At 39.9% G+C, this 27,381-nt stretch overlaps 1 pseudogene; it reads left to right on the plus strand.

Moving 5' to 3' along the window:
- Nucleotides 1–27,381, plus strand: part of LOC115787150 (ecto-NOX disulfide-thiol exchanger 2-like) — a 196,684-nt pseudogene that overhangs the window by 47,356 nt on the left and 121,947 nt on the right.

Genomic DNA, 27,381 nt, shown 5'->3' on the forward strand with positions numbered 1-27,381 from the left:
AGAAACTGTTTGTCTGGGGTCATTGATTTCTTTATTACTTGGATTTTATTACATCTATAGTGTTTTTTTTATTATTATTATTATTTATACAATTGTATACTCTTTGTGTATTTAATATATGATTTAAAGTTGAGTATTAAGTATTGTGAGGGTGTGCTGGGAACGCCTGGCAGAAGCCCCAGTCTGGGAGATCTTCAACTCCCACCTCCGGCAGAACTTTGACAGCATTCCGAGGGAGGCTGAGGACATTGAGTCCGAATGGACCATGTTCCGCACCTCCATTGTTGAGGCTGCTGCTCAGAGCTGTGGCTGCAAGGTGGTTGGTGCCTGTCGTGGTGGTAACCCCCGAACCAGATGGTGGTCACCAGAGGTGAAGGGAGCCATCAAGCTGAAGAAAGAGTCCTATCGGGCTTGGTTAGCCTGTGGGACTCCGGAGGCAGCCGACAGGTATTGGCAGGCCAAGCGGAATGCAGCTCGGGCAGTGGCCGAAGCAAAAACTCGGGTGTGGGAGGAGTTCGGTGAGGCTATGGAAAAAGACTTTTGGACGGCATCGAAGCGATTCTGGCAAACCATCAGGGGACTCAGGAGGGGAAAGCAGTGCTCCACTCACAGGGTTTATAGTGCGGGTGGGGTGCTGCTGACTTCAACTGAGGCTATAGTTGGACGGTGGAAGGAATACTTCGAGGACCTCCTGAATCCCACTGACACGCCTTCTGTAGTGGAAGCAGCGTCTGGGGACGAGGGAGATGACTTGACCATCACTGGGGGTGAGGTCACTGAGGTAGTTAAACAACTCCTTGGTGGCAGGGCCCCTGGGGTGGACGAGATTCGCCCTGAGTTCCTGAAGGCTCTGGATGTTGTAGGGCTGTCTTGGTTGACACGCCTCTGCAACATCGCGTGGAGATCTGTGGCAGTGCCAATGGATTGGCAGACCGGGGTGGTGGTCCCCATCTTTAAGAAGGGAGACCGGAGGGTGTGCTCCAACTTTCGGGGGATCACACTCCTCAGCCTCCCCGGTAAGGTCTATGCCAGGGTGCTGGAAAGGAGGGTCCGTCCGTTAGTCGAACCTCGGATCCAGGAGGAACAATGCGGTTTTCGACCTGGTCGCGGAACGCTGGACCAGCTCTTTATCCTCTCAAGGATATTCGAGTGTGCGTGGGAGTTTGCCCAACCAGTCTACATGTGCTTTGTGGACTTGGAGAAGGCATTCGACCGCGTCCTTCGGGGTGTCCTTTGGGAGGTCCTGCGGGAGTATGGGGTGTCTGGCCCGTTGTTGCGGGCCATTCAGTCTTTGTACAACCGCAGTGAGAGCTTGGTCCGTATAGCCGGTAATAAGTCGGATTCATTTCCTGTGGGTGTTGGACTCCGTCAGGGCTGCCCTTTGTCACCGATTCTGTTCATAATTTTTATGGACAGAATTTCTAGGCGTAGCCAGGTGGTGGAAGGCTTCTTCCTCGGTGGCCTCAGAGTCTCATCTCTGCTTTTTGCGGATGATGCGGTTCTGTTGGCTTCATCAGGGGGTGGCCTCCAGCTCGCAGTGGAACGGTTCGCAGCCGAGTGTGAAGCGGCCGGTATGAGGATCAGCACCTCTAAATCTGAGGCCATGGTCCTCAGCCGGAAAAAGGTGGAGTGCTCTCTCCGGCTCAGGAACGAGTTCTTACCCCATGTGGAGGAGTTCAAGTATCTCGGGGTCTTGTTCACGAGTGATGGGAGAAGGGAGCGGGAGATCGACAGACGGATCGGGGCTGCCTCTGCAGTGATGCAGACGCTGCACCGGTCTGTCGTGGTGAAGAGAGAGCTTAGTGTAAAAGCGAAGCTCTCAATTAACCGGTCGATCTACGTTCCTACCCTCACCTATGGCCACGAGCTTTGGGTAGTGACCGAAAGAATAAGATCGCGAATACAAGCGGCAGAAATGAGTTTCCTTCGAAGGGTGGCTGGCCTCTCCCTTAGAGATAAGGTGAGGAGTGCGGCCATCCGGGAGGGGCTCCGAGTAAAGCCGCTGCTCCTCCACATCGAAAGGAGCCAGTTGAGGTGGCTCGGGCATCTGATTAGGATGCCTCCTGGCCACCTCTTAGGTGAGGTGTTCCGGGCATGTCCCACCGGCAAGAGGCCGGGACACGCTGGAGGGATTATATCTCTCGACTGGCCTGGGAACGCCTTGGGGTCCCTCCGGATGAGCTGGAGGAGGTGGCTGGGGAGAGGGAAGCCTGGGCTTCTTTGCTTAGGCTCCTGCCCCCGCGACCCGGCCCCGGATAAGCGGAAGAGAATCGATGGATGGATGAAAGTTGAAAATTCAGTTAATTCATGATTGACTATACTCATATTTAGTTATGAAAGTTAAGAAAAAAATATAAAAACTCAAAACTATGGTTACCAGTATTTTTTTCTGTGCGATTTTGTATTTTTTAAAGTAAGTGTAGGCCAAGCAATTAAAGAAAACAATTACCAAATCAATCCATAATTAAAATGATCCATTGTTTATTCATCAGCTTGCATTGACTGTGAAGTACATTCTGTATCATGCACCACAGACTTATCATGACTCCAAAGGTTGTGTAAACTATTCCAAAAACAAACCAAGGTGCTGTTTTCATTTCTGATTTGAGATTGCACTCATTGTTTTTAGTTTTCTGCTACTTACACAATGTTTCGTGTCTCAGGGAAATAGAAACTGGCATTGTGTTGGTCCTCTGGCTGTGTCTGTTAACATTGTAGAAAATTGTTTTCCTGCTCCACATCAGAGTTTTCAGTTTGAGCCATGTCTAAATGACAGAGGATCCACCCCACTTCTAACCAGTTCTTCCTCTTTGATCGCTATATTGTGGAGAACAGTGGACATGTCTGCTTTGCTCTCTCAGTACTCTTGTTGCCCTCTTTCCACCCTCTGGCTGTCTTGCACTTGTTAATCCTTTTTAAACTGCTGTTTTTTCTTTTTTTTTTTTTTTTAGTTTAAATCCTGTTTCCTGTTAGAAATGGCACAAAGATGGCTGTAACACATGCTTTGTGTTTCTCCGTTATCATTAAACATTTATGACAAAAGAAATGTACCGTCATATCTTCAAGAAGTGCAACCACAGGGCACAGATGAATGCCATCATGTTTCAGGGTATCCATTTTTAAAATGTATGTTTAGCTGTTTTTACTCACATATTGCTGCACAGCGGTGGTGCCATCTCTTCAACATGTTGTTTCCCTATGTGTAGGAAGATTTGACAGACTGTCATCTCTTCAGCATGTCAGCAGGGGCTCATTAACAAACAAATACTGCATACTACACGATTGTTTGTAATGGCGTGGGAACACTTGTGGCTGTATTCTTCAGTATATAATGCTATTGTTATTTTATGTAGTTAAAAGCATGAATAAGATTGATTTTAGAGTACGCACGCTGTGATTGAAGCATGGATGACAGGAATGGCCACATCGCTACACATAACAATGCTTTTATGCAGTGAATTGCTTTCTGTCCCAGAACTCACTAGTCACATTTGATAGCTGCAGAGATTTTCTTTGTCATACTGTAAATCAACTGTCTAAACCATGATACTGAGTAAGAATCTATTGTTGACTGTTAAAATAGCGCATACACTCCGCTCCAAAAGTATTGGAACAGTGAGGCCAATCTCTTTATTTTTGCTGTAGACTGAAAACATTTGGGTGTGACAACAACATGATCAACATATCAGCTTCTATTTCCAGGTATTTGCATCTGGATCAGATACTCAGATCAAAGATAGCACCTTTTGTTTTAACCCACTTATTTTTCATGTGACTGGCAGATGTGTTTTGTTGCCCAGGTGTGTCCTGTTACATTGATTATTCAAAGAATAAATAGCACTGAATATCTACACTCAGTTTCAGATTTGGGTTTTTTTTTTTGTGCAGACTGTGCATTTATAGTTAGAGGAGTAACCAACATGAAAACAAGAGAGCTGTCTCTGGGTAAAAAAACAAGCAATTGTGAAGCTGAGGAAAAAATGGAAAATCAGTCACAGCCATTGCACAAACACTGGCCATAGACAATAGAATGTCCCAAAGAAGGAAGTTGTCACTGCCAGGGTTCTAGCCAGAGGTTGATTGCCCGGCGCTGCAGCTTGCTGAGGTGCCGTCACGCCGGGCTGAGAGTTTCAGTACAATGAACTCAGAAGTCTACAGAAACATTTTGTCAGTCAATTTAAAGAAAGATGCTACTAAACTGATTGGGAGGTCCCAAAACACACTGCTAAAATTACAAAGGGGTTCATCAGTGGCAAGAAGTGGAAGGTTTTATACTGCCCTAGTCAATGTCCAGTCTTAAACCCTGTAGAGCATGCATTTTAACTACAAAAGAGGAGACTAAGAGAGTAACCCCCAAAAAACAAACAGCTGATAGAGGCTGCGGTGAAAGCCTGTAATAGCATCACAAAAGAAGAATGCAAAAGTTTAGTGATGTTAGTGGGTCACCAGCTTGATGCAGTTACTGCGACCAAAGGCTTTGCAACTAAATATTGAATTTTATTCACTTTAATCTATTTTAAGTTTATCTGTTCTGTATCTGTTCACCTGTCCAATACTTTTTCTCACAATAGCTCAGCACAGCTGTGCTATAAGTTTGACTTTTACAAAGCATTTTCAGTTTTTGTTGGTGTTGTCACGTTTGGTTTATTACACACACAGTAAAAGTGGGTGGTTGTGTTGTGCTGGAATTAATTGTATTTAAATTTTGTCCTTGGGTTTCGTCCACCCTAGAGGACATCTGGCACTATTAACCACCGGAAACTTGTTACAGACTGAATTTGCTCATCTAGTAGTACCAAGCCAGTGTATAGAGTAGCTGGTGCATTTTATATATTGTTTCGGTGACTGACACAATAGATCACTCCTTTGTATGTTGTGGTGGTATCCCTGAATTGTTAAATTTGTATAATAGCTGTGCCTTTCTGAGGTGCCATCACGCCGGGTTGAGAGTTTCAGCAGTTAGCTACATGAACTGATCGCTATCATAACCGTTAGCTAGCAACACAGCCCTTAGCCTATGAAATTATTCTGGCTAGAACCCTGCTGCTATAGGCTCAGGCTACTGGGAGACTTCCCGTAATACCTTGAGCATTTCTTTTCCACTCTTCCCTATCCTTTTGTTGTGCCACTTATGGCACTACTGCATTCCATAAACTTTCGCCTATTCTCTAGTGTCTCTCTGTACCTCCTTTCCTCTTCTTTTCCCCTCACCCCCCAACCAGCCAAGACTGATAGCCTGGTTCTGTTGAAGGTCTCTTCCTATTAAAAGGAAGTTCTTCCTTCCCACCATTGCCAAGTTCTTGCTCATAAGAGGGATCATAAGTTAATTATGGTTTTCTCTTTAATATTTTAGGCATTTTAGCTTAAAATAGCACCTTGAGATGTCTGTTGTGAATTGGTATTATATAAATCATATAGAACTGAATTTTTTTTTTTTCTTTCATTTTTGGCCACAGCGGCTTTTTGTGACAGTGGAGAGAGACAGGAAATGGGGGAAAGATACAGGGGAAGACACGCGGGCAAATCGGCACCAGGCTGGGACGTGAACCCGGGCCGCCCGCACTGCAACGAATTTAAGTGCACCTCAGAATAAAATCATAGAACACACAGAAGTTCTTTGTTTTATTTTTTAGCTTTACATTTGTCTGGGAAAAATTAGCTTTTGGCAAAAGTGGCCATAGCCCTTTATATATACTACTGTATACAGTATATTGTATAATGCACATGGCATATACAGGTAGACTAGCTTACATTACAGTCCTTAAAACCTATCAGAAACTGGACAGAACTGATATTCATTAGAATATAAATAAATGTTATGCACGTGGTATTAGGTAGCATGGAATTGACATGCAGGACCACCCAGCATGGAGTTTACTCAGCTTCTAATGCATACTAATGCATACTTGGGCAAAATACCAGCCAGGAAACAGGAAACAACCAGGAAAACACCTCCCCAAAAATATAAGAGCTATGATAACTAGATAACTATGAAACTAGAGTTTCTGTTGCTGTTTTACTTGATTCCAGTGCATTGTGTTTCATTGGAGACCCATGTAGCAGTTTGTATCAGTGCAAGACTAAGCTAAATGAACTGTTGACATAACATTAGCATTAACATTGTAAATATTATAAATGTGTAGATTTTCACTTATTTTTAGTAGTAGTAAGTCACTATGGCCCTTTGAGAAGAAAAATGTTACCCACCCCTATCCTAATGGCATTTTTGTCCATTTGATATGCGCCATCAGGTTGCCCACATTATCTTAAATGGGCATGTTGTTACCTTACATTGTGAAGGTGTGGATAATGCATCGCAGGTTAAAATGCTGTTTCTAGGCACAACTAGCGCTGGTTGTCATAAAAGAGAGAAATGCAAGAAAAGCTGTCCAATAATTGAATGATTGATGTTTTTCCCCAATGAGGCATACTAAGAGAAAAGAAAGGAAAAATTGATTTCCTGTGCAAAACATCAGTACTACACCAGACAACTTAGACACAAGCGAATAGCTGCACATTTTCAACCCATTTCTGTGTGTTTGTGTCAACATAGTAAATCTAGTAGCTTGGTTGTGCTATTCTATGTTGTGGACATATTTCTATGATTTTCAGACAAATGTAAAATCATCCAAGCCTTTATTTTGTTGCCCCTCTGTGGGAGATGAGGTACTTTATCACAGAGATAAGCATGCAGGCTGAGGGACAACTACAGGAAATAAAAGATTTAGTTGCCTGTGAAGTACCGATCAGTTCTTGTGAAGTTGGTATGATTAATCAAAGGCTGTGAATTGTTTCAGGGGGCGATTTGGTTTGTGACTTTCCAGGATGCTGTTTCCCTGTTGTTCAGACAAAAGACGAATGGACCTATTGAGGCTATTATGGGGTATCTTCCTTTTCCATCCAGTTGACTCTGATTATTCTTTTCTCACTGAGAGGATCCTCTAATCCCTCCTAGACATAGATGTGTGGCCTTGTACATGTGTCAAGTAGACAGATGCGGTTAACTGTGAGTAAAAATACATGTGAAAATACATACGTACACATACTAAACACATATAATCTAATAGCATTTTGAGGCTGTAAAACAGTCGGCAACGTGTGCTGTACTGCTTCCTGCACCTTTTCATCTTTTCATAAACAATTCATGTTGCCCTTCTGCCATAAAGAAAGTCTAGTTTTGCATTTTGTTTTAACACTCATTGTCCAAGCAAGCTTTTTTAACTTTATTCTAAGGCTTGCATATTGAAAAGCTTTCTGGATCTTTTTTCAAAATTTCAGAGACTGCAAGCGTGAAACTTCTTTCATTCTAGCTTCTGTGTTTCATTCATAATCATTAGAGTACACATTTGGCCACGTTAGCATCTAAAGCCTGAGTATTGTAGAGTGAAATATGTGGAAAATGACAAATGCTGATAATAACAAATATGATAGGGGAAAGCGGGTGCCTTAAGAATGATGAATGCCATTTGTTTGTGGTGCCCACAAAGGACTTTAAAATGTTTTTCCTTGAAACTCTACACATTAAGAAAGGCCCTATTTTCTCAAATTAAAATAGCTGTCATTATTCTTCGTAAGTCTAGGCTAATGTTATTCTGATGCTGATGAAGTAGCTAACCAAATTTTCCATCCTCATAATGAGAGTTTGTGTATTTTCTCGTTGGCCTTGATTTTGCTTTGTGGTTGCCATTACTGTGGTTAATGGTTTGCGCAGATTTTCAGCACTTTTACAGATTCTCATCGCATGGATATATTACACCACCTATAAATTCAAATGCCTGCGAATGCAGGAGCCATTCTGATGTGTTTACAACTACATTACTGTAAAGTAGTATGTTAAGATAAACTCAATCATCTTGCAATGTGATCACATCAGCTCCGGTGCAGAGGAAGTCTCAAACCAAACACATCCTCTCACTTGACAGAGTTCTTTGTGTGCATCTTGCAGACAAAACCTGCCAACAGAAAGATCACAGATTACTTTGTGGTTCTGCATGACCACATTTTCCCAACATCGCACACTCAGACTCTTAAAGACTGGGTGAAAACAAGGTGAAAACATTTGTAGCTGCACCGCAACAGCTGGTAAATTTTTTTTTCTTCATTTGGCAGACTCTTTTATTATTTGACCTTTTAGTCTGGGTGACAGTGCGCAGCATGTCTCTTGGTCTTTTCTAATGTGGAAAAGTTTTTGGTTGCATTTGCAGATAAAGGGAAACTGAGGTTTAGGTTGCATGAATTTGTTCTCAGTGATGTTTCTTCTTTTGCTGGTTACTAGCCTGAACTTTCATTAATTTAATTAGTAACATTTATTGCAAACCAGGGGGTCAGTACTCTGTTAGATATTTTGCTTTTTTTTTTTAATTTGCATATTATCCTAATAAACCATTATATGGGAAAAAGGGATTAAGTCTATCATGTTGTTGTATAAGATGGGTTCAGATAATTTAAAATAGTTTTTCTTTTTATTGTTCTTCTTTTTTGGTTATTTTATGCAGTCTTTTCTTGAAAAATATTCATGATCAGAGTGCATATCTCAGCACATCATTGGTTTTATTATTTTTCTCTCATTCCCCAAGCATTTTTTAACTCTATAAACTATATTATTTTCTATATTGAAACCTTGTAGGAAAAGGAAACAACTGTGCATTCATTCACAAACATAACTTCACTATATCCTGCGCTCCCAGGATTTATCTAATGTTACCAGATTTGCCAGATTGTATCCAGTGAATCTTTTGAGATAATAAGAGGTCAACAGAGTTAATCGACTCATTAGTGAATTTTGTTATATCGCAGAAAAATACAAATTCAACTGGGAAAGAGTTTTGTACTTTTACAACACTGCTTTTTTTTCTATTCATAACAAAGACAGACTGAGAGTAACAGCTGACATTTAGTTGCTGTGTGAGCTAAAAAAACAGAAGCCAATATTAATATAACAGAAGTTTTTACCAAAGGGGGGTTTCCAGTTTCCAATGCATATCTTAACACTGATACCCCAGTCCTAGCTGTTGTGGTAGATTTTGTATATTTAGTTCAGTGTCTGCCTGTGTGTGTGCCATATCTCATCGTAATAGTCAATGAGTACAATCTTATCTGTGCTTGACGTGTGGAAGACAATAACATACATGCTGCATTAAATCCTAACAAAGCTCCAATATGATATATGACAGCAATATGGTGGTAACTTCTTCCTTACATGATGTCCACTTTATGTGTAAGTGTGAGGTTATTTTTTTTACTATATGAAATTTAAAGTCTACTGGGGTACAAGTCATAGTTATTTCAGTTAACACATGAGAGACATTTTGACTTCTCACAGTAGCACAGCTCTATTAACCAAGTAGCAACCTCCAGGGCTGGAAAATAAAGCCAACATGGAATTGCCAGAAACTTTAGTCATTTGAAAGAAAATTTGAGTCTGGCTGGAAAGCGAGTCAGTCCCAGTTGTGGTAGTTTTGAGTCTTACACAGCGTGATGCTCATTTTGTAAATTATGATACCATTGACAGGACAGCCAAGTATGCTTCATGGCATGGGTACAAAGAGTAGGGTTGGGAAAAAAATGAGTGTATTGCTTGCTCTTGCTGTGCAATTAGCACACTAGTGCCAAATGTCAGTATTTTTTTTAATTGAAAAATGTAGGTACTCTAAATCAGAATGAGTACCTAATGACTCCTAGTTAATGGATGTTAACTAGTGCTTGCTGAAGAGTTAAAAAAAAAAAAAAAAAAATCCCCATAGTGGAAAACGGATAATGGTAAATACAAAGACATCTAAATGGAGTGTTTCTCTTGCAGTGTATCATGAAGTTGTTGTATTATGATGCCATCCTTATTGTGAGTAATGTATCATGAGTATTGTACTGTGATTAACTGTGATATGAATCTGCTGAGATGGTGACGCCCTCCTTTTATATACGTAGTCTATAGTATAATCAGTTGCACTCCTGGGTAGGCCTTGCTCTTATTAGTGATGGTTAACTGTAATGCATTACTGGGACACTTTGTGGAAACATCATTTATTCCACTTGAGCTTTCCTTAGTGCAACAAGCTAAAATAATATCCAAAAATTCATATTCATGAGCTGGCTGTTTTGAATGAATTACTTTTTTGTACAAGTGTAAACTACAATTAAAAAAATAAAAAGTATACCAAATCTCAAGTATACATTTGAAAGTGAACTTATATGTCTGACTCTTCAAGTCCTTGACCTGAAAGTGACATCCCAAGAATGCAGTATAATGTCTTTCTATAAGAATTCAGACGCTACGCTCAGCAGTGTGGAGTGAGGTTTGGGGATCGCTGTGACCTTCTCAGTGGCCTGAGAGTGTGTTGGCATGGCATGACTGATGCAGATTATCATAGTGGAGAAAGCCAATTACTCTGGTCATCACGGCACCCTCAGGGTCTCTCATGGTGGAATGAAATACATTACAGAATTCTCTGTACAGCATTTTGTATTTCCTCTATGCTGATACTCTCAGTTTGAGTGTTAATAGTGCAGTCAATGGCACCCTCCCGTGCCTCAGAGGCCCTCTCTGGCTCGGATGAGCTTCTGCTCCACAAAGCAGGGAGGTCATGCCTTTTGGAGAAGCAGATGAATTACAGTCTCCTCTGTTTGTCTTCTCTTTCTATTCAAGACAAAGCCCTTTTTATTTTAGACCCTTCTTAAAAGCTTCTCTCAGTCAGTGTCCTTGAACGACTACACAATGAATGTCGGGTTGCAGAGTTGTGGCATAAGAGACTCTTCTGTGGTATTTTGTGAGCACAACAAATGGCTGATGATCAGACCCTTCTTAACCTTGTTTTTTTTTTCCCAAAACAGATTTGTTTATAAGATCAGAGAAACTGAGATCATACCTGATGTCGCTGCACCTGTAGAATGTACAACGACTACAGATCAAGTAGAGTCACAGGTAAGAGGGCTAAGTGTATGCTGCTGCCAATGTATAATCTCCATATGTGTAAGAATATTTACAGCACCATCTTCCTGAGCTCCTGAGTTGGTTAAGGTTGCTAGACTGTTCCAAATGTTCAAATCATGCATCTGGAAACAATGTTTCTGTGATCTGTATAAGGCACAGAGAGCACAGTGACACAAAGAAATACTGTTGCAAAAATCATTTTTATTTGTGAACCTAAAAATATACTAATTTCACATTATGTGGGATTTAAATCCGACATACAGCCAGAGATAGTTTCACATTCCTTTGCTTAAAAAGTAATGAAAAACTGAAAAGTCCATTTTAGCAACCGGTGAATTTATAGAAACCGTTTTTCTGAGTGTGTTCTCTGCACAGATTGTGGAAACAAAAGTCGAATCTTTTGTTCACTTATGCGTGTACTGTTGCCAGTATCTGTATTAAGCTTGGAAATTATGTTTGTTCTTTTAACTGTGGTGTAATTATTAGGTGCAAATTATGGATTAAGAGACTAATTGTGAACATGTTTGTGCATTCACTCACTGTACTGTGCTGTTTTTAGCTCCTTTCTTCAATACTGCTGAACTATGGAGGATCTTTTCCATCTCTGACACTCTCCCCCTTATTTTAAATAACCTATAATTTAAAAAAAAAAACAAAAAAAAACATAAAAATGTTTACATTGATGGTTTCCAGATATTGAAAACTTTTGGTCTTGGTAATTCTTGAATTTTCCTTTGGCACTGCCAGTTTTTTTTGACATTTTTGTCATCCTTTGGAATGCCTTGACAGCTACTGGATGGATTGCTGTGAAATTTGATACAAACATCTGTTTTCCCTTGAAGATGAATTCTTTTAATTTGCACGATCCCCAGAGTTTCCATCTTCTGCTGTCATTATGTCAAACATTTGATTCATCCGTGATCTAGTCGCTTGAACGGCTAGGCCACATAACCACATGTAATAAAATGACCTAAAAAGTCAAGTCCACGATTTGACTCACAGCCAGTTGATCTTCTTCTGCTTGTCATTCCGCTTGCTTTTTAGTGCATTTCTGCTTTGCTATCTAATAAAGTTTTAATTAATTTCCAACACATTTACAGGTTTATAATTAAACACCTGCGAATCTTGTGCCTTGTTTTGTTTGCCCACTGCTAACACACTACAAAAAAAAAAAAAAATAGTGACATTCTACTTTTTTAACATAAGCATGTGAGAATTGTCAGTATGAACATTTAAGATTTCCTTGAAAGCCTCACTGTGTACAGCTTTAAAAGCTGCTAACATGGCCACTCTTTGTCTCGTTATTGTTTCTCTAGACAGACTGCCTCAGAAATTGTGTTTTCCCTGCCAGTGCATGTATGACAGTACTTATTAATTGGACTTTTTTTTTTTGCATAATCAGGTTATCCATTATGCATCACATTAGCCATTACCATGGTTTGGCCACCCATTATTGTGTTTTTGAAAACACTGGGATCTCACAGCACATTTTCTGAAAATAGAAATCGAACCAAGTAAAAAAAAAAAACTGACGAATTGCTAAAGAGGAAGGAAGGAGAGGGGGAATGAAAAGCACCTTACTTGCTGGGCTTTGGCCGATGAGTGTGTCCTTTCCCATTACTCTCACACAGCGCAATATGCAGGTCAGTCAGGTGATAATGAATGCTCTGTCTGATACTTGGCCTTTCTCCCTCCCTCCTGCTTGTCTGGTCTGCTCTCTCTGTTGTATCCTCTCCGTTTCTTCACTCTTCTATGCCGCACAGTTTTCTGCAGTTCTCAACATTTGCATCCACGGCTTTAATTATCCAGCAATCTCGTCTTCCCTTTATTCGGGAACATTTTTGCAGTTTAAATATGTCTCAGGTCAGATTGTAAGACAATATAGACGCCAAGTTTTCTGGCTCATTCTTCATTAATCAAAATCTGACTCTAACCCACAGTCGTCTCAGTGTGAAACCTCATTTTGTCAGCTTTATATGAAGAAATAATGGAAGGAACCTTTTGTTAATAGATCAGTCAGTTTAGTCTCCACTGTGCGCACAGAACTAATCAAATTCTGTGCACGCTGACTCACAGTGGATGACCATCTGCAATAGGAAGGAATGTAATAATACATTCAGCCAGCGTTTTGCTGAAATAAATAAAAGTGAGTGATATTTTGACATTTTTTGTAAACAATAAAATATTAATGATATCTATTATTAGAATTATTTTAAAACTTTATACTTTTTATATTTTATTTTGGTGGGAAAGAAACAGAAACAATTGTACTTTACAACTGGCAATACAATGGGCAGTTACAACAGCATCTTAAGGCGTACCCACTTGCAGCAAAGTAGCATCTGACAGTCTATCAAAGCCTGATAGGAGCTTTGGGGCTTTGCCACTTTCCTGAATTAACAAAAATACCTCTGTCTTCAAGACAGTGTGATTGTTTTGGCACTTTCTTTGAGAAACTACATATATCACTACTGCATTCAACAGAAGAGATATGCTCACTGATAAGGCTAATACTTGGCAAGAAAGACTTTAACCATTGCTTATTTAGACATCATCATTTGACTTTTGCTAGGATTCAAGCAGAGCTCTCTTATAATTTAGAGCTGCTTTTATATCTGCAGGTATCTATAGGTATACATGTAATTTATTAGTCAAATTGATAAATATATAGAATAAGTATGATCTGTTTTTACATTTCTACTTCAAGCTCTCCAAAGTCTCTTTATCCTAGGGAGCGAGATGTCTGGCTACAAGACATTGCCTGCCTTTGTATTAACTCGGGGGTAGTGAAGTTTCGTTCCAGCGTAAGGCTGATGGTACATTTGGTGCCAGGAATCACAACAAGCTTGCTGCGCAACACAGCTGCCAAAATGCACGGCTGGTGCCCGCTTGCTCTCATAAACTGATTTTGCTTCTGTCAGAAGACTTGCAGCATCTCAGTGCAGTGTGTTAATGTTGTAGAACAGAGAAATGTGATTTCCGATCACCTCTTGTGGCTATAATGATGGCAGTGCAGGAGTGGTGTTTGTGTCAATGGATTCTCAGACTGTGAGCGATAGCGGGGCTACAAGCGTTGGTAACAACTTTTCAGCAGTGCACAGGGGTCAGCAGTTGTTTTCACTCCATTTGGGACTCACTTCCATCAATATTCATCCTGAGGAAAGATTCTCTAGAGGAAGGCCTGGCCTCCTTTTGGATTTAGCCTAATCCGGTTTCCAGAACAGATGCTGCAGTCACCGAGGCACCTACAGTAACTCCCTCCTTTCACATCATCATGAAAATGATGGTAAACATTGTTTTCCTTCTCAAAACATGTTAGCTCCAAATACTTGTTATGGTGCCTTGTTACTCCTCCACAACTCATTAAATTCATCCAGGGAGGAATGCACCAGTATGTGAACTGGGACACTGTGAGCTCAGTTAATGAGGTGTGACTTATGCAGGGGAGTCACCTTAACCTTTCCTGTCCAGATGATCATCAGCTAACCATCAGTCAGGCTGCAAGGATATGAGGTTAGGTGGGAGGAGGAGAAGAAGGAACAGGTAATTAGAAAGGGAAGATTTAAGGAAGATAGAGGTCAGAGATAACTAGCAGGAGCCCAAAAGACACAGATGCCTGCTATCCTCAGGAGACATTTCTGTACTGGCTGTCTCCCTTCATACAGAGCAGTGGAGTTAATGACATTTTTTCGTGTCTGGGCTACAAGCCCACCATTCATTGATCTCAGCATGGTCAGCGCCAAATATCTCAACAGTCACTTTAAACTTATAGGCTTTCTGCTGAGCAAAACCTTTTTAAATATCATCTGCTTTCCTTCACTGAAGCTACCTGAATCATCTTCTTTGACTGGAAAAGGGCACATTGATAGAGCATGAGGCTCTCTTACCATGTGAAAACAGGACCGTGTGATATGGCAAATTAGTCAATAAAGGCAGACAGTGTCAACATCTCATGAGAGAAATAGTCATAGATGTTTATTGGAAAGGGAAATATTGAATAAAATGAATGCTAGCTAAGAAAAAGGCTTTGTCTCTCTAAGCCCGTGTTAAAAATGTTACTGTGATAGTTGCTGATGAGGTCCAGCTTCTGTTTAATATGTAATAATTGAATTTGAATAATTCATTATAAGAGTTCCCTGTTAACTAAACAAATATCTTGGGCAGGAAATTAGATCTAAGTGGGTCAGCTATTCTGTGCCTTTCTGCTTTATTACATGAAACTGAGATGAGCTGTGTGATGTGGACTTGTGATTTTTGAAATGTGGTCAAGTCTTCTCACATAAGATATTTTGTAATGTTCTAGCCAGAATTACTACTCACTTTCAAGTTCAGCAATTTATTTGAGTAAAGAGGGCTCGAATGTCACCAAACACACACGTTCTCACATGAAGCCATTAAGGCGAACCAAGGCTGCTTTCATCTGCTGAGGCACAGAGTCAAATTAATGTTTGATTTGAATGTTTTGCTACACTAAGCAGGTCACAAAAAGAACATTATTGTAAAAAAATAAATAAATAAAAATCAAGACATCAGACAAACATCATTCCCTATGGACACTGAAATTGAATGAGAGCATGCACTGGCTGTTACTCATTACTACTGGCTGACAGGGGTAATTGAATTCTGCCTGGAAAACATTCACTTTATTTATGACGAGCGTTTTCTGGTGAAAATGTGGACAGCAGAAAAGCGAGCAGCGAGTTGGTTGTTTTGCATTTTTAATATCTCTAAATGCAGATGATAAATAAGAAACTCGTGGCTGATAATGCTTTGTTTGTGTCTACTGATGCTCACCGAAGTGTCTCTTAGATTTTCCCAAAGTTTTTATGCAGTATATTTTGCATGTTTTTGGCTGTTGTTTTTTCTTAACCTACTTTGGCATCTGAAGCTTGAAGCATACCCATCCAATTTTTTTCAAAGGCTAGGCTGTAATCCAAATGCTCAAGAAAGACGTGTTTTTTTTATTGTTTATTATGACATGGTTCTGAAGTCTTCCCATTTTTACATAGCCTGCATAATTCATATTACAGTAGACTACTGGGTTAGCAGCCTAGTTTTACCTTAATTACTCTTTATCCAGGGTGTAACCTGCCTCACCCTCTGACAGCTGAGATAGGCTCTAGCTCCACTGCAGTGCTGAACTGGATAAGTTGAAGAAAATAGATGGATCATCTTTAGGACAGTCTGCGAAGTTTTATTTTGAAAGTGTCGAATTTATATACATATTGCTAAAACACTGACAGCCGGTTTCCCAGTCATGGATTAAGCATGGTCCTAGACTAAAAGGAAAAAGTCAATGAAGACCAAAATAGGAAAAAGTATTTAGTCCAGGATTAGACATAATCCCTGTATGGGAAACTGGGCCTGAGACTATAACTCTGCTTATAATAGGAAATCAGTTAGAAGATGCTTCTCCAAACTTTATTCATTTATTTTTTGCTGCCTGCAGTTTAGATTCTTGGTAAATTGTACCTGCAGAGCATACCTGTCAGGTGTTTCTCATACTTGAAATGAATTCTATTTGGCTCATTTTATGTATATCTAATCAACATCCAACAGCAGGCAAATTTGCAGATTTTATTGGCAGGAAATAACTGCATACTGATAAAATACTGCTGTTTGTCAAAGACTAAATCTGGTTTGTTTCTCTAAAGCTGTTAAGAGTCACTGGCAATATTTACTGATGGTAGATGAAAGACAGAGTAGTAGAACGTACTGTACTTGAATGAGCCCAATACCTGGCTTGTGGAATAGTGTTCTTCTGACTTCACAGTGGACGGAAAATTGAGGGCAATTTTGTGTTTTGGAAAAAGGTGATGGAACTCTGGCCTTTGGTAAATACTTTTATTTACCTTAGAAATGATTGTGTGATGCCAGTGGAAAGCGAGGTATTGGTAGGGCAGAGGGAAAATCATTTGACACAACGGCTATTTCCTAAACGTATCCAACTTTTATTGACCTGAACTATACAACCTCAATTTTGGTTTGTATATATGCATGCGGCTTTGTGTGTACGTGCATGTCTGAATACAGCCCTTCCCTTTGAAACCTCCATGCGACAGTCCTGCAGAGTAACTCTTACCTTTCTTTTGCAGGTTAAAGTGTTTTTGCTGAAACTTAAACTTAATGGAAATATTAAACAATAATGAAATATGACCAAAAAAAAGGTTTTGTTCTTGGCAGAGGTGGAAAAGCTGGTGTAATGATGACAAAAATGCTGTGTAAACGGACTAATCAAATGAATCGTGACGTACATGAAGCATGTGATTTGAATGTCATCTGAAGCTTCCTGACACTACAGAGATCTAAAATATCAACGAAAAAAAAAAAATCTCAAGATGTGATCCAATCTCATTGTACATCCTGTATAATGACAATAAAGGCATTCTATTCTATTCTATGTGTATGAAACAATGAGGAGACCTTAATCTTTCTTGAGGTTCGACTGGTACTCTTTTATTTTTGTCATATTGTTGCACTCTCTTCTTATGCTGTCAGTAAGAATTAGGACCACCAGAAATTGGAATAGAAGTCAATGGGTGCACATTAAGTTGGATTTTCTTTTGTGAATTTTCTTCAACAGTAGTTCATAGAAATCCTTACTACAACCCCAATTCTGAAAAAGTTGTGACACTATAAAATGTAAATAAAAAAAGAATGCAATGCCTTTCAAATCCGATAAACCCCTATTTTATTCACAATAGAACAGAGACAATAGAACATTGACATTTTATTATTTCATTTTGAATTTGATGGCAGCGACACATCTAAAAAAAAAGTTGGCACAGGGCAACAGAAGGCTGGGAAAGTAAGTGGTACCAAAAGGAAACAGCTGGAGGAACATTTTGCAACTAATTAGATTAACTGGTCAGTAACATGATTGGGTATAAAAAGAGCATCTTAGAGAGGCAGAGTTTCTCAGAAGTAAAGGTGGGCAAAGGTTCACTAATATGCAAAAAACTGCATCAACAAATTGTGGAACAGTTTCAGAATAATGTTCCTCGGTGTAGAATTGGGACGACTTTGAATATCTCATCATTTTAATCTCATTTTAATCTTAAAAGATTAAGAGAATCTGGAGAATTCTCTGTGCACAGAGGACAAGGCTGAAAATCAGTACTAGATGATTATGATCTTCGCGACCTCAAATAGCACTACATTAAAAAAAGGCATAATTTTGTAATGGAAATCACTGCTGAGGACCACTGTCTGTGAACACAGTTCATTATGCAATCCAGGTTAAAATGAAGAAGCCTTATGTGAATGTAATCTAGAAACACCGCCATCTTTGATGGGCTGAAGTTCATTTAAAATGGGCTGAGACAAACTGGAAAACTGTTCTGTGGTCAGACGAATTGAAATTTGAACTTGTTTTTGGAAAAAAATGGACACCACATCCTCCAGACTAAAGAAGAGAGAGACTATCTGGTTTGCTATCAGCACTCAGCTCAAAAGCCTGGCATGGCAATGCATTAGTGCCTATGGAAATGGCAGCTTGCACATCTGATCAGCTAGAACCCTATATGTCCAGCAACTGTTGTCCTCAGTTCCCAGATGTTTACAGACTGTTGTTAAAAGAAGAGGGGATACTACTCAGTGGTAAACATGACCCTGCCCCAACTTTTTTGAAACATGTTGCTGATATTGAATTCAAAATTGCTTTTTTTTTTTCTTAAAATGGTACATTTTCTTACTTATTACATTCTGTTTTATTTACATTTTACATAGCATCCCAACATTTTTTTTTTTGGAATCGGGGTTATAATTTCATCTCAGTTTGTTCTGTAGCCCATCAGCTACATAGCATATTTATCAGCTGACTTTGTCAAGGGATGAATAGTATCATATGTCTTTGAAGTCATTATGATAAAATCATTTCATATAAAGCTCTGGACAATAGCTTTGTGGTCATTTCGGAGGCTGTTTATTTGTAGTGCATTACACTGAGAGGTCTGTCTAATCTTTATCACACTGGTATAAATGAAAATAGAGAAACTGTTACTCAGTACTGACTAATTGTTAGCAGCTGATTTGACACCTCACTAAAACATTCTCAACAAAAACTGATATTATCTTCATAATTACAAGTTTCACATTAGCTGAAGCGAGTGGTACTTAATGAAGTAAAACAACAGCTATAACATGAATGCTCCCAGTAGAAGGGAAATTACACAGGAAAGGAAAAGATTTTTTTTTCTCAGTGAATATAATTATCTTTTTCTTTTTTAAATCTTTCCAAAATGAGCACATTGTTTGTTTCACCTTAAATGAATGGAAAACCTCCTCTGGCAGCTGGAGCAGCCACAGGATGGGGTTCTGCTGCAAGAATTGCACAAGTACAGGTTGGAGTCCCTCATCTCGGTACCTCTACCCAGTCAGTTTCAACCGAGAACAGTCTGATTACATATGGTGCTCAGCATGCAACATGCAGCATGCCAATAACCTAGCCTCAGTCAACGGATGACAATGTTGTGCATACACTGGTTTAATCTTACGTTTATTTTTTTTGACTAGTATGAATAGTGAACAGGTCTCAGTCAGTGTCTCAAGGGAGTGTATGGGGTCAGGGATAAGAAGATGAAGTGACCACTGCAGCGATACATTTCTGAAACATTCTCATGGATGCTTTTCATGTCTCTGTACACAGCTTGTGACTAATTATGGAAGCATAATAGTGTTTGCTCTGCTGTTTTGCTTGCGTAATTAATCTTATTACTGTGTGTTGATCAAACGGAAACAGTGTTTACAGTTGCAGAAGTTTCAGTCATTTTTATCAAATAGTCTAACCCAGATCATACCCCACATGCAGGCAGTCGGTTGGTATGAAAGCCAACAGATACATATGTTTTCTACTATTGTGGGCTTTTTTTTTTTTTAAAGAGCTAAAAGGATAATCTCAGTAAACACAATGCTGCTAATAAACACAAAATGCATTAAGTGAACCTGAGGAGCAATCTAAATGCTATCTGAGGCGGCTGTTTAATAATCACACTGAAATGTGCCTTGTGTTAGTGGCTCGCATACATAACTTTTAATAATTGTGCCCAAATATTCTTCCCAGAGGCCGAGAATTTATGCTGTCAGTTCATTTCTGCAATTTAATGATGTTTCCTAAAAAAAAAAAAAAAGCTCAATGCATGGATGGTTGTGAAAGTGTAACTTAAAACTTTAAGCTACTGTGTGAGAACTGCTCATACGAGTGCCTTTGAAGTCCACAAGTTCACATCCTTAGGTACTTGGCAGTGCACCCACCAACTCTGAAGTATATCTGATGAACACTTGTGGGGAAAAGCAAAGAACTGAAACGCACACAGGCATTTGTCTGTGCGTTTGCAGCTTTGTTGAGAACCGCTCATCCATAGAAAACGAGTGATTGAAGTCATTTGTTGTAGGTAGCAGAAAACCACTTAAAGTTAAAGTATGAAAACTGCTCATCCAAAATGATTTCAAAATGGACACTGCATTTACTCGAGTCCCCAGAAATAGTAGATCAGACGAATGGTCCCATCTAACAATTTTCTGTTTCTTAGATGTTTAAAAGACTTCAGAATGCTACAAGCCAGAATTGGTTTAAAATTAGGACATTTTGCAGATCTTCCAGATACTTGTTGGTTCAGTTTCATTCACAGTTACCACAGTTGTGTCCATTTGTGTTGGTATATGCCTGCTGGACAGCCAGTGGAGAGGGGTTTTCAACCAACGCGAACCTCTGAAATTTTGCACTTTTCTTGACGTGGGTGAAGCTATGCATCGGTTAAATGCTGATTGGTTGGCAAATGGGTCAGAACGGGGAAGGGATCGACAACACGAAAGATTAAAAAAGCAGTATGAAAAGTACAGGCAGTGGCTGCAGCTTCAGCTCTTTGTATGTTATAACTTTGCTCTTCTCAGCAGCTGGTTGATGGACCAACAACAACACAAGAATAGCCCACAGACTGGTTGTAGCACATATTTTTGACACTCCCCCATCTGACAACAGATGCTCTCTGCAGGTAGATGTGCAGTCCATAGCTGACTGCTCCTGCTGCTGAACCAGTTTCCCCATAATGCTGCAAGCATAAGACTTAAGTGAACTAATCAGCTGTTCAGCAGGCTTAAATTGCTTATATTGGAAGGGCAGAGGGATGATTATTAGGTACTGTGATGTTCAGAGGCCCAGACGAAGAGGCCCTGTGACCCACAATGAGGTAGTAATTAGTGGCAAAAACTTTTTTGATATTAAAAACTGTGCATAGACTAGACGCAGGGCTGTCTGATCACATAAACTGGCAGTTAAATACTGTAGAAAATAACAGACGCATGCACTTTTGAGCCAATCAGATTATTAAATTGAACTGATCTAAAAGCACGCAGTAAAATTAATAGTAGTTAGCAGGACAAATTATGTGCCTGGTTCTCATTTGTGAGGCTAACAAAAGCCTACTTTTAGACTAATTGGTTGATTATTTCAGATTTTTATATTGCAAACATCTCTGAACATTTATGTTATGTTTTGATGATACAAAAATGTAATAATAGGCTGGGCCCCTGTCAGCACATAATAATAATAATAGTCTAAAAGGGGACTTCATGTGTGCATGTTGCATATTTGCAGCTGTTTGTGTGATATATAAATTATGTAATAACAAAAATATTGGTAGAAGTGGTCTGTATTTAGAGATATTCAGGGCTATGTAAAAGCCAGGAAATGTTGAAATTTTAAATCAAGTCTTCAGGGGGGGTGTTCACCAACACACACACACACACACACACACACACACACACACACACACACACACACACACACACACACACACACACACACACACACAGGTGAAGACATTCCTTACTTTATTAAAGAGATGTAGACTATTTTTCATATCTTCAGAAAAACATCACACAGATATTTGAGTGGCATACTTTTTTTTCTTCTCTGAAACCATCATGGAAACACAGGAAGTCCACCTAGAAACCTGACTGAATGTAGACTGTTACCAAGCAAACTATATAAAGTATGGGGCATAAGATCTCACAGATTTACTGATCAGCTCTTACAAAGATTATAGTATAACAAGTGGAAAGCCGCACATTTTAATAAGAACATAATCACTTACAAGTTGAACAAGTGCTGTCTTAGTGTATTTATTTTAAATCGTAGAGATTATCTTTAGCTTCAGCAATGAAAGAGACGCCTCTCATCCAGTCTGCATGCATAAGTGTGGCACTGAAACGATAATCTCTATGCTTCTCCTCCTCCAACCGGCAAGCTGCAGAATGACACCTTCTTTAAAGCACATCTGTCAAAAGTTTGGGACAGATTACCTGGTTTTAACGCGCATGTGTTGCTTGGGTGCACCTTAGAAGATTTTTAATGCAAACTTGGAAACGCGCATCTTGTCTATCTGGCATTCAACTCAGCAATGGATGCGTGCTAGTGATTCCTCTCGTTCGCTTTGAGTGACTTGCCGTAGGGGGCTGGGGGGGTAGCTTGGCTTCAGCTCTCCGTGAAAACATCATCATCTCTTGACAGCTCATCATAGCTTGGGCTCGCCTTTACAGCACAGTGAATAGCGAGGGGGGGGGGGTTTGCCAGCGACAACAGCTCCCACGGACACTCAACCCGAACAGTTCGCCTGCTCGCTGCGTATGTCAGAAGCGAACTGTAGTATTCCGCTTCAGTCACCAGCCGGGCACGTCGTGAGGGCGGGCTCGCCTGCCGTAGCTAAAAGGTCCCGCTTCGACTAGCTGCTCTCATTGCAGTCCAGTCTGCCGAGTGGAGCGGACTGACTGAGGAACAAGCTCCATTCAAGGATTTTTTTTATTTACTTCGTACACTTCGTCCTACAGCACAGGACCGACGGGAACCGCACACCGCCTTCTGTGGACAATGTTTCTCTTGCAGTACACAGGTACATGCTTCAAGTTTTATTCTACTCTCGTCTGTTCGCTGTTTCCTCTCGGTTATATTAACAGCAGAGATGTTATTATTATTATTTTTTTTCTATCTACTTATTCTGCTGCAGGCTACAGTACAGTGTATTGGCGCACGTCAGTTAGCGCACGTTTTGCCACATTTTATCCCTCATCTGTGTTATTTGATAGAAGTTATGAGAGCAGGCTTGGACATTTCCTTGCTGTGTTTAGTCCCCAATTGTCGGGCGTGTACCAGCTTTTAAACCGCAATACAAGAGCTGTGCTGCCTGTCTCCACTGTGGTACCGTTGTTTTTTCGCGTGTCTGAGCATTTGATGTACAATGGGCGAGCTTTATAATGAGAAATGACCTGCATTATTTCCCTGTGCGTATTTCACAGTTATCACTGTAACACACGGGAGTCGTACTGTAGCTCTTATCTGGACTAACGCTGATTGATGATGCCTTTTTTTTATTGATGGAAGTTTTGAGGATAGATTTAATCCACGCTGACGCCGGCTCACTGCTGTTGAATATTGCATATTTTTTACATGCCTTTCAGCCCGGTTTCTGTTGTATTTGGGCAGCATCACCGAGCCTGCTGAGACACATGATAGTAGATGGGCCTGTCTTGCAGGGTAAGCAAGTTGTTTGGTTTCTTTACTGCGACGTCCAACAATTAGGATTTCCGTGTCATTTATTCCCTGAATCCCCGCAACACATAAGGTGCTCGGTTTTAAATGGGACATTTTCTCTGGGCTCACAGTATCTAATTAAGCAAACGATGTCGTTTGAACTCTCGCATTAACCTGCTTACTCTGCTTTATTCTGGCACTCCTCTGTTTATAGTCACGGTAAATTTAACTCAGATGTCCCACAGCTTTTTGTTGTTGTTGTTATATGTCCCAGTCTTAATCTTCTTTAGTTTATGAGAGCAATAACTTGTCAAAGATTAGTCCCATGTCATTAATTTGCCATATTTGCGAATCCATTGGGTGCAGTGACTAAACATAAAAGAGATGTTTCCTATATCCTACTGCATATGCAAAATATATTCCAATATGTACTGTTTAATATTTGGAAACAAAGTTATCTCACCTGCAAATCGGAAATGCTTTAAGGCAATATTTAAATGTCTTTAAATTGAATATTTAGTTGTTTTTGTTCACCATCCCAGGGTGAGAAGAATTAACAGAAGTCTTTGAAAAACAAGTGGGTCTGAAATACCTATTATGGCCTGAAAAGACAAAACAAAAATAGAGGCTAGTACTATTGTCCAGTGAATAAAAATGTATTTCTTGTACTTTCCTGATTAGAAGGTTTTCATTTTTCTGTTATACTCTCATTTATCTTGCACAGACAGACAGGATCAGTTCTCTTCTCCTATTTTCTTCCCTTCCAGAGGCACAAACATGCCTTGAATCAAATTGAGTGAGTGGAGGTCGAGTGCCTCCCTATGACCACTGGGAGAGAATAGGTCCATCAGGCCTTGTGACAGCCATTTACCTCCACACTGCTTTAGTTCTCTCTGATCAACTGGCAGAGCATCTTTAGATTGCCTTTAATGGTGTGAGGGAGGGAGCCACTTTGCTCCCTAGATCTGTCAGAGAGATGGGATTTATAGGTTGTACATAGAGTGCTTGAGAGGCAGCTTAAATATTTCAGCTCTCTTTGGCATGGGATGATAGTGCTGCAGAACAAATTAAGACTGAATACAAAGTGGACTGCTGTATAATACCAGGAGTTTTAGCAACTTTGGAAACTCTTAAATTTTAATTGGTTGCTGCATGACAATTTGCAGTTTCTAAGTGGAGCTCTCATAGCAGTGCTGGCTGAGGGGAGGACAAAAATGACAAAAGTTAAAAAAAAAAAAAAAAAAGAGGAAAAATATGACTCATATTGTCATTAAGTGTTTGAGTTAGTGAAACAAACTACCTCAGTGACAGCCTGATGAAGCTGAAATTTACTTTGTATTGCCATAAATTGCTCTACTCTTTTTGGCAAGTTAAAATGTAGCTATCACATAGGATGGTTGCACTTTGAGCAATTCAAAAGCTCAAATGGCAGCCCTAATAAGCATCTAATCATAACTGTAAAAAAAAAAAAAAATCAAACCCTAAACTGAGATTAATACCATAATAATTACGCAAGACTATTAACATATGCTGTGCAAAACTGACATTACATCCACATTATTAATTAAGGTATGCTGGACCTGGAGAAGTAAGCCAGACCTGCTAGTTTATTAAGCTTTGTGTCACAAACAGGAGTGCTTGTGGCAATCAAGAGCACATCAGCTTAAAGAGGGAAAACAGTTGGCTTCAGTGCCGTCCACACTTGCGATAATCTCAGTCGTTTCCTGACTCAGCCTGCCCATTGGAATTCTGTTGTCACCTGACTGCTCCGAGTCGAACTGACAGACAGGTAGGAAGCTCTTTAGATTACTGATGAGGAGAGCCTTGCACTCAAAAGTGTGAGTTCCACTTCAAAAGCTTTGGTAAAGCGTTTGCTGATGTGTGTTAGGCCAACTTAGTCTAGGAAGTCCTGCTCGTACAGGCGCTATTAATAAGTTGCATGCAAATGAGAGTTTGAGGACCCACCCAAACATGTGAACTCGCTGGTAAGAACCTAAGGATTTTCATAAACTGGGTGAAAAGCCTGACTGCCGTGCAGCTTTGTCTACTCCATGTGTTGTATCTCAGTGCAGTGTACGTCCAATCAGGAGTCAAATAACTAAAAGGAAAGATGAGAACTGTAGATGATTATTTAGCATATAATTCTGACTTCTTTGCATTTTTATTTTCAATTATTCTGAAGCAGGTACAGTAGAAGAATTAAATTATTCATGAGTGGATAAAAAGATCCATAATACCAATTTACCTTATTTATGTTATATTAGTTATAGTATAGTTGTAGTATTATTCATATTTTACCATGTGCAGCTGTTGGATTTTGACCAGTGACAGTATAGTAATGTTTTTTTTTTTCCATGTGATTGTGGCAAAAGTGCAGCATTTTGACCTTGGTGTGTTCATGTCAAAGTGAAACAACTGGTTTCATTTTCAGCCAGAATTTTAAGGCTTTTCTCTAAAAGGATGTCCTGAGGTTCCCCCCACTCCAGTTCAAGAAATGCAGTTGCACTATGCCCCAGCTGTTTAAATCCTTCTGTCTTTAAACGTGGTTATGTGTTTGGCTTACAAATCTATAAAAGCCACTACCTTTTTTCCTGCCTCAAAGATTCCCATTGACCAGTACTAGTAAGTGTTGTTGCACTTATCTAAAGAGTGAGAACTAGAGATGATCTAGAGAGAGAGAGAGAGACGACTCTCTCTAGAGCTCTCTCTATCCCTAACTGTTGTTTCCTGGGTTTATACTGCCTCTTGTGACAGGTGATGGCATAAGTATCTGCTTCCCACAAATATGGTTTATGTGACTTTTATGTGTTTCCAAATAGTTTTAGACTGTGTTTTTTTTGTTTTTTTTTTTAAGTAATACAGCTTAAAAAAATCATCAAAGTCTTCCATAAACCATATTTGTGGGAAGCACTGTGAATAACACTGTTTCATCCTTAACTCTCCATCTTGAAACAACAGGAGCCATTCATTAGGAGCACTTTATAAAGATTCTAATAGGAAATTGGTGTACATCACCTTTTGCAAGATGGTTGGCTGCATTTGGCAATTTATTGGCCTTCATGTGGTGCCATCCCTCCTGCACTCCATCTGTTAGTCTGATGTTTAAGACTGTTGGTGTGATGGGTGGATTGTTTGCCTCACTGCTGGTCCTAAGTCTCTGTAGCAGACTACTATAGTGTAATGATTGTTGTTAATTCCTGTGTCTAATGCTCACTTGTATGTGCCCTCCAGGAATCCTGTTTAACTTAATCTAAGTGTTAAGCTTTTGAATTTCAATAGCAGCGTTAAAGCGAAGTTAAAAATCTGTTCAGGTTAAAGAAATGTATATTAGCTTGTGTGGAAGTTTCCTGTGAGGATCAGCAATGTTGGCAGCAGCTGCAGTTCAACCTGCCATCTGGTATTGAGTAGCTAAGAGAGCTTGGCAGCCTGAAGGCAACCAACTCAGGGGCTCCAATGCTATCACTGACAGAGCTCTTCATTACTAATCACTTTCAAGATAAGCAGCCACGCAGAGAACCTTGAAATTGGAGGTAAGGACTTTTCAACAGCGAGTTCAGGAGCTACATGAAAGATGAAGTGAGCCATCAGCCTTATTCTGCATTTGCAGTTTGTGGGATGGGATTGTGGCTGCGGTGCTGCTGATTTAAACCCAGCTGACAGTCCCTTTGAGCAGAAGAGAAGAGAGTAGTGGTTTGAAGAAGCTGGATTATTCTTTTCACCAGGGAGATGCTTTACAACTTTTCTACATTTTCACCACTTCTCTCAAAAACGTATTCTGAACACTTGTGTCTTCTGCACTGGTTCTAAAATTCTGTGTAATTTGCACTCCCATGGGTGTTTGGGTAGGCTAAACAAAGACTTAACTAGAAGGGCACTCAGTAGAGCGCACACCTCCCCCACCCCAAATTTTTTATGTGCCAATACTGCA

The sequence above is a fragment of the Archocentrus centrarchus genome, chromosome 10, assembly GCF_007364275.1.
Source record: "Archocentrus centrarchus isolate MPI-CPG fArcCen1 chromosome 10, fArcCen1, whole genome shotgun sequence".
In the NCBI taxonomy this organism is placed as follows: Eukaryota; Metazoa; Chordata; class Actinopteri; order Cichliformes; family Cichlidae; genus Archocentrus; species Archocentrus centrarchus.